The sequence below is a fragment of the Vidua macroura genome, chromosome 17 (assembly GCF_024509145.1).
Source record: "Vidua macroura isolate BioBank_ID:100142 chromosome 17, ASM2450914v1, whole genome shotgun sequence".
NCBI lineage: Eukaryota > Metazoa > Chordata > Aves > Passeriformes > Viduidae > Vidua > Vidua macroura.
In genome coordinates, this window is record NC_071587.1 from 13,062,968 (window position 1) to 13,071,636 (window position 8,669).

Genomic DNA, 8,669 nt, shown 5'->3' on the forward strand with positions numbered 1-8,669 from the left:
TTTTTATGTAGAGACAGGAAATCATCTTAATGGAGAAGCAGAGCCCTGCCAGGGCTGCTGCTGTGATTCCCTGTCTCCAGGAAGATGGGATGGAGCTCCTTGGATGCTCTCCCTGTTTGGAATGTGCTTTTCTGCTGCTCTGCACCGTGGGTTTTCCTGCCAGGAGCTCTCACACCCCTGGGAGCACCAGACTGAGGATTTATGAACCACCAGAACTCACACCTGGTTCTGTTCCACCTGGCTGCTGAGGGAGAGAGAACAAACCCCTGCTGGGCTGGGGAGCCAGCGTGTCCTGCCTGATCCCACCCATTGGTTTCTGGAGCATTTGCAGGAGGTGTTTTAAAAGGACAAATATTTTTAAAGCCACGGCCAGGAGTTTATTGCTTCCTCATAACTGATTTAGTGCCTCGAATCAGAGGTTTTGCCTTCCTCCTCTAGCAAAAATATGCAGAGCACAGAGATGGCTCATCTGTCATCTCTGTAAAAACATCACCCACCATTACTTCCTTCCATTAAAATGCATCTTTATTACCTGCTGTAATGATGAGGAATTTGGGCTGGTCCATATATTTTCCAAGGGAAGGGAATTAACAGCATCTCCTTTTTCCAGTGGGTCTTTCTCAGGGCCAGGTCTGCCTTTATCAGCTGAGCCCAAGCAGGGATGCCAAACACAGAGCATCATTTTAATTTTGTCATTAATGGCTGGAATGGGCACAGCAGGTCCCAGAGGATGTGAGGCAGGGAGAGCTTTTCTGATCCAGGATTAAACCATCCCAGCCTGAGGAGTCCTTGCAGCCCAGCTGAGCCTGGACATGCAGAGGCAGAGAAAAGAGAATTTCTACTGGAATTAGGGACAAGCTGACATGAGGCTGTCCATGAGCTGACATGAACTTTTAGCTAGGCCTTAGGGCCTTTGCTAGTTTAGGCACTTAAAATATATTTCCACTTACTTAAAACCTGACACTTAAACTTACTTAAAACTATAACTTACACTTCTATTTACTTAAAACTTAAACCTACACTTCTACTTCATATCCACGTGGCTTAATATGTCTTAATTTCTCTAAATTTCCCTGTGACACGAGGACACAGGAGTGAAGATCCTGAGACTTCTGTGAGTGATGTTTGCATCCCTCCTATGGTTTTACAATGAGTCAAACCTCTCTGGATTGAGTCCTGAATCTTTAGGAAGAAATTCTGTTTTCTGATCCACATTGTGTCCACCAGCTTCCCACAAACAGATATTTATATAAACCCTGATTTATTTCACAGTACTTCCAAGTGCCTTTTCTCAGCTCCAAAGCCAGCTGAGACTTATTTAAATGGCAAAGATTTATTTAAATGGTCCAGGGCCCAGCCCATGTCCCCAAACAGGGCAGTATCCAGAGACAAATCTGACAATTTACTAGATCCTTAATTACTTAAAGGATTACTCAGTGATTAATTCAGTCCCTCTGAAATCATGGTTCTATATTCCAATATTTTCCCCCCTGGAGTCAAGCTGAGCTGTAGCAGATCCTTCCACTTTGCATTTCCAACTCAAATTTAACAGAGAGGGGCAGAAGTTCTGTTCAAGTGAATCAGCTCTAACCCCGATTTCCTTCCTCACTTTTCCAGCTCCAGAGAGAGAGAAAAAAAAAAGCTGCTAATCGCCAGGAAATGCAGTTTTGACTGTGTGAAAACTGCCTTTTGCAACTCCAGGCAATTCTAGCAGGTCTATTGGAACATTTGCACTCCTGTGGCACTGTTGGAACGCTGATATTTTTCAAATTACACACTGGATACAAACCCTGGCCTTTCCCCAGCCCAGGGATGGGCTCTTATTCCCTTATCCCTGCTGAAAAGCTGTTTTCTCCAGAAGCATTTCTATTGACTTCAGTCAATGCTGCTTTTTGCAGAATCGAGCTTTGAGGAACTCCAAAATTCACCCTGAAACTCTTTTGTGCGCTTGGTTTCAGTGGTTATTGGCTCTGAGCAGGGGCCCAGGCTCACAACAACACCCACAGCAGAACCTGGAGCTCCCTCAGCTTCTACCTGGGCTAATCCACAAAGTCTCCTGTCAGCAAAACCTGAATTCTCTCACTTTTCCAAAGTGAGAATGGCCTGGCAATGGGACAGCCCTGGCACCAGAGCTGGGGGTGCTGGGACTGTGGGCACTGAGGGGATCCAAACTCCTCCTGCAGGGAAGAAGATGGAGAAATAGGATGCAGCTATGAAGATATATTTATCTATATATATATAAAAGATATATTTTACAAGAGCCAAACAAAACTCTGCCTCCAAAGGATTTGTGATGTGCTCTAAATCTGGAATGGGGGGCTGTGGATTTTTTCCTGTCATGAGAAGAAGCTCCTTAAATCCAGCCTGAGCAGGAGAAAACGAGGGAAACAGGCAGGTTGCTGAGCAGGAGAGCCAATGAATTCTGATTTGATGGATTTGTGCTGCCTGATTTACTGATTGTGCCTGAATTCTGCCAAGGTTTCCTGTCACCTGCCTCTGCCAGCTTCTGCAGGCATTCCCCAGCTCCTGAGTTAGCTCTGCTGATGGATATTGATTCCCTGCAAGATTTTCTAGCCTGCAGCCTGGTGTTCCCCACGAGCAGCAATTTCTGAACGCTCAGGACTAAAATCCACCATCCTTCCTTCCTTCCCTCCAGCCCTGCTGGCCCCAAGCTCTGAGTAATTCCCAGATTCCCTGGCTAAGGACCATTCCTGATGGATGCCTGCTGTGCTTGGACTCTTAAAGCTGTTTTCTCCCAGGCCACAAACTCCCCCAGGTGGGTTTTTCAAAGGTCTCACAGCCCTGGTGAAGCTTTCTCAGCATTTTGAAGTGTTGATACCTCTGCTGGCTGGTGCAGATTCTCCAGTGTCTGATAAACTCCCACTCCAGCTTTTCTCACCTGTTTGGCAAAATTGGAATCAATGGAAATTTTGAGAAGGCAGCACGGAAGGACAGATGTATTTGCATAAATCTCCCACCCACCCTCAAAACACGAGGGTTTCCTTAGGGAACCAGGCTAAAAATGAGAGAAAATATCCCTCAGGCATCTCCCAGTGTTTGTGTATCTTTGCAGGAGCTTGTGCTGCCTGGAATACAAAATGGGATTCTGCCTGGAAAGCCAGAGAATTCCTTGGAGATTTAAAGGAATAATGGACAGTGAAGGAATTTGTAGTAGCTACCTGACTCAATACAACATTCAAGCATTTTCAGCAGAATGAGCTTTTCCATTTTGTGCTGTAGAAACCATTGGAGGGCCGAACAATCCTTCAGCAAATGCCAGCAGCAAAAACCCACACACAGTCCAGTTTTTATGAAACTACCCTCTGCTCACCTGCTTTAGACACTGGGTTTTCACTGTGTAGCCAGGATTTTTTTGGGTGGAGAACGGGCTGATTTGGCATTCCAGGTGCAGAAATTCCTTTTCCATCCTCCACTTGGAGGAGGTCCTGCTGAGAGCAGCTACAGCAAAACCCCTGAAGCTGCAGAGCTGCTCCCCCACAGCCCCTCATCCTCCCTGTCAGCACCAGGCACTGCTGGCTTCGTGCTCACCTGGAGCTCCCCAAGGACCAGGGAAGCTTGGTCGAGGATCTGCCTCACTGAGTGCACGGGGAAAATAAATTCCTGACCACATTCCCCACTTTCACCTCGCTCCTCCTTTTGATGCAGGTGCATTCCTCTCAGGTGAGGGGTTTTTGGGGCCAGCAGGGAAGTGCTGGCGGGGATCATCAGCTGGGCCCCCAGCTCCAGGGAGCCAAGCAGACACTGGGAATGCACCCCCAGGGAAGGGAAACCAGCAAATGCACCCCCAGGGAAACTGGAACAGGTAAAAGCAGCAAGTACATCCCATGGCACAGGTAAAACCAGCAAATGCACCCCCAGGGAAACTGGCACAGGTAAAAACAGCAAATGCTAACCCTGGCACAGGTAAAACCAGCAAATGCACCCCCAGGGAAACTGGAACAGGTAAAACCAGCAAATGCTAACCCTGGCACAGGTAAAACCAGCAAATGCTAACCCTGGCACAGGTAAAACCAGCAAATGCACCCCCAGGGAAGCTGGAACAGGTAAAAACAGCAAATGCTAACCCTGGCACAGGTAAAACCAGCAAAGGTCCCAATTTCTGTCAGTTTAACAGTGAAACCTGGGAGATGCTGATGAAGGCATTTGTGGGGCTTCCTTTTCCCATCAGAGGGTGGTGATGGAGCAGCTCAGAGGAATGATGGGGGTGCCTGGCACTGCTTCCTGGCTGGAATATTTGCTCTCTCTGTGACTCTGGGCAACCCACAAGGCCTTTGTGGAGCTCTGAGATTTTACATCTGTGGCTCTTGCATAGGTCAACTTTTGGCACATTGCTGTAGCTGCCAGTCCTGTAAATCTCTCCTGCTGGGAATATCCTGGGCTTCACTGAGAGAGCCACAGGAATAACTCATGGTCTCACAGCCTAACACATCACGCAGTCATTCCAGGCAGTCACTACACAGAATGGTTTTTAAAACAGCTCCAGCCCAAAGCAATGATTCTGGAAATAAATGTAACCAGTCTTCAGTTTCTCTCAGAATAAAGTAACTTATGCTGTGCCAGGCATTTCTCAAATGCACCCAACAAAGGATACAACCTGACAAATTCTAATTACTTATGATATTCTGCCCCTTTTGCTTTTGTGCTTGATGGTTTTTGATTCCATAACAAAAATGTGATAAAGTTCTGTTTCCTGGCCATCAGTGCTGCTGCCTTCTGTCCCTCATTCATTCCTCTGCTTCTACATTCCTTTGATCACCAACAGAGACAATTTCATTACAGCAGAACACAAACCAAAGGGAAATCTGCAGCCCTTTGTACATTCCCTTTCCATTGCCTAGGAAACCAGGAGGGATTAGCAGGGCAGACTGGGGGAGACACAGAATGTCCAGCATCCAGGATGGAAATGCAGCTCAGGGGCTGCTGCTGCTGTGCCAGAAGCCAGGAGATTTTTGTACCCCAGGATGAAGTGTCAGTAAATCCCTTCTGTAAAGGTGAACAGTTCAGGGGAAACATCCTTGGATCTGCTCCTCATTCCCAGCTTTGCTCCTGCTGGGACAGCCCTGGGAAGCTGCTGCTCCATCCTACAGGTGCTCGTGGAATCCCTGAGGCTGGAAAAGCCCTCCCAGACCATCCCACCCGAGCTGTGCCATCCCCACCCTGTCCCCAGCCCAGAGCTCCGAGTGCCACCTCCAGGAATTCCTGGGACACCTCCAGGGATGGGCACTCCAAACCTCCCTTCAGTGCTGACCTCCCTTGCCATGGGGAGATTCCTCCTGATTTATTTGGATTTATGAAAGCCTCAGGGTTGTCTCTTGTCCCGTTCCTGTTCATCCCAGGCAGACCCTGCTTTTGGCTCCATGGCCTGTGACATTCCAGTGCAATGTTGTGCTGTGCAAACAGCGGTTTTCTTCAGTCATTCCTTAAAACCTCCCCTCGGGCATAAATTCCCCCAAATCCTCTTGGGGTCTGGGTGTTGAGGTGACCCCAGGAGTGTAAAAGTCCTTTTGTTTCCCAGCCCGTGCAGCCAGAGAAGGAGTCTGAATGCGCAGGGTCGGCTTCTCAAGGGTGTTTATTTTCCCTTTTCTAGAACATTCTCTCTCTGCCCTGCTGAGCTCTGTCCAGCAGCTCGGCCATGGCATTCTGTCTGCCCTCAGGGCAGTGTTCACATTTTATACCCAAAATTATGTGTATTATATTTACAATAACGTGCCAATATCTGTCATTGATGTTGGGCAGTGTGTCTGTACCTGAAACCAACAGAAAAGTGTCACCAGCACAGCAAGACATGGAGGGCAAGGAGAAGGAGAAGAAGGTCAGGACACACCCAAATCCCTTCATCTTGTACCCCTTGAACCTCATTCAAAAAATCCCAAAATTCTACTTTTTCACCCTGTGTTAATTCAACTCCCACACTGCTCAAACCCTTGTGGTTTGTAATTCCTCACACAGAGTTGGCAGCTTTTCCCACGGGCTGAAATCAATCCCACAGGTGTTTTTGACTTTGTGCCAGGGTCTCTGAGCCCCCTGCCAGGGTCTGGAGCCAGCCAGGGCAGCCAGAGGGGTGTCCTGGACTCTGACAAAATCCCATCCCCTGAGGCTGCCCAGCCCTCCCAGCCTGGCTGAGCCCCTGTGCTGTGACTCTCAGGTGTCTGCCCCACCACCTCTGCCCCATCCCAGACCTTCCCACATGGACACGGGGCTGTCCAAACCTCCCAAAAGGCAGAATCCCCCTTTTTAAGGCCCAGGAATGTGTTACAATTCCCACAAACGCCCCTGGCAGTGAATCCTGAGCTTTTAGCAGCAGCCAGTGTAGCCACTCCTTTCCCCCAAGCCAAGAATTGGATGGAATTACAGCTCTGGCATCATGACAGGCAATAATTTGTTATGTGTCACTTTTTCAGTGTTTCCCAGGCTGGGGCAGGTGACAGCAGGAGCACCAAGAGCTCTTTCCCCAGGGAGCTGAGCAGCTCTGGATCCCAGCATCTCAGATTTACACTTTGCTGCAGCCCTGGAAGGGAAGAAGTGCAAACTCATCATTATAAAGAGATATGCAAATCCCTCTTTTGTTTTCCGAGGAACCATTTAATTGCGCATTTTTCATCCTCAGATTTTCCCCAGCAGTTCCATTAGCTGACGTGACAAAACGCCAGCTTGTTTCATATTTAAATATAGGAGTAATTTGAAATAATCTATCTTGACTTTGGGAGCATATTCATCTGTTATTACTCCATGGATTATGTCCAAAAGAAAGAACCTAAGCCTTTTCCTCTTATAAGGTTGACAGAAAACTTCTATTTTCTGTATGAAATAAGGTTGGTTTTGGTTGGTTTATTTTTAATTTGTTTTCTGCTTTAATTTCCTTTTCTCTTTCCCAGCTCCCACAAAAATAAAGGTGGTAGGTCCTTGTCCTTACTCTTGCTGAATCCCCTTCCCTCCCTACTTGCAGATTTTCCTGCTCTTTGCTGTAAGTCTCCCCCTTTCAAGCATGCAGAAAACAGAAGGAAAAAAGAAATGTCATTACTTCCACCTCTACTGATATTTCCATTGAAGCAATGGATTTTTTTTTTGCTAACAATAGACAATAAATGAACAGAGGAACAATGGATCCCATCTGAATTTGCACTTCTCTTCAAATTATAACAGCAAATCCCAATTCCTTTAGTATTTGTATCCCATGCTGTCTGTGTAGGTGACTCCTAGGGTAGATAATGGTTTAGCAGCCCCACCAGAAGATGAAAATCCAGGGGTTTATAGGGAATATATTTGGAATATTTGAAGCCTGGGTTAATTGTTTAGGTTTATTTGGAATATTTGAAGCTATTTGGACTATTTGAAGCCTGGGTTAATTGTTTAGAGGGGACATTTCTAGGTTCATTCACAGCCCTGGTATTACCAACAGGTAATTAAAACACCCACAGGTATTTAATGATTTATTTGTTAAAAAAGAACCTGCCAAGCAAACAGAGCCCACGTCCTCTGTGAAACTCATCCTGAGACAGAAAAGCTGCAAAATGCTCCCAGGGCTTGGTCAAACTCTGCTTGAAGTGCTCAGAATACAGAGTGGGGGTCTCTGTGTGCATTCCTGTCAAAATCCAGGATTTCCAGCCCAGGACTGCTCCCTCTGTGAGTCTGGGAAAGTCCCAGTGAGTGACTTCCACAAGGAAAATGGATCCTCCCACATCCCTGCCTAAGCTAAGCAGCTCTTCCCCAGGGAAACCCAGCTCAGACAGATTCATAGCAGGTGGAATACATGAGGAAAGATGTTGCCTTGCTCTGAAAAAGCCCATTCTGAAAAAAACCCACTCTGAAAAATCCCACTCTGAAAAATCCCATTCTGAAAAATCCCATTCTGAAAAATCCCACTCTGAAAAATCCCATTCTGAAAAACACCATTCTGAAAAATCTCACTCTGAAAAAAAAAACCCATTCTGAAAAATTCCATTCTGAAAAATCCCACTCTGAAAAATCCCACTCTGAAAAATCCCATTCTGAAAAAAACACCATTCTGAAAAATCTCACTCTGAAAAATCCCATTCTGAAAAATTCCACTCTGAAAAAAACACCATTCTGAAAAATCCCACTCTGAAAAATCCCACTCTGAAAAATTCCACTCTGGCTACTGCAGACCCAGCAGCTAACGGGGAGAATTTCCTGTGGAAAGCAGAATATTCCCTTTTTCTCCCCAGCAGGACACGCTGATTCATTGAAAGTGGAACATTTTCCAAGTTCAAAGTAAAATTTCTCATCAAAGCCATGACAGAGGGGGAACTTCCATTACTTTAATTGCCAAATCCAGATGGAAAGACAAAATTCCAGGCTGGAACTTCCATCCTGTATTTAGGGAAGACAGACCTGATTTCCAAATCTGGTGGCAAATGCCACTGAAGGCAAGGGGTTTGTTATTCACTGGCCTAACTCCAATATTCAGGTTTTTTCATGCCTTCAGTAAATTGCTGAAAGCCAGACCTTCTCCCTGAAATCAGGGCTTGCTTTTTTATCTCCTCAGAAATGATGTTTGGTTTTGATACAGCCTCAAACGTTTTAATTGTTCTCTTTGCTTTTTGCTCTGCCTTTGATGGCAAGGCTGCATTTCCCATTGTCAGCGCCTTTCAGGATGCCCTTGGACACACTTGACTGTCCAAAAAATA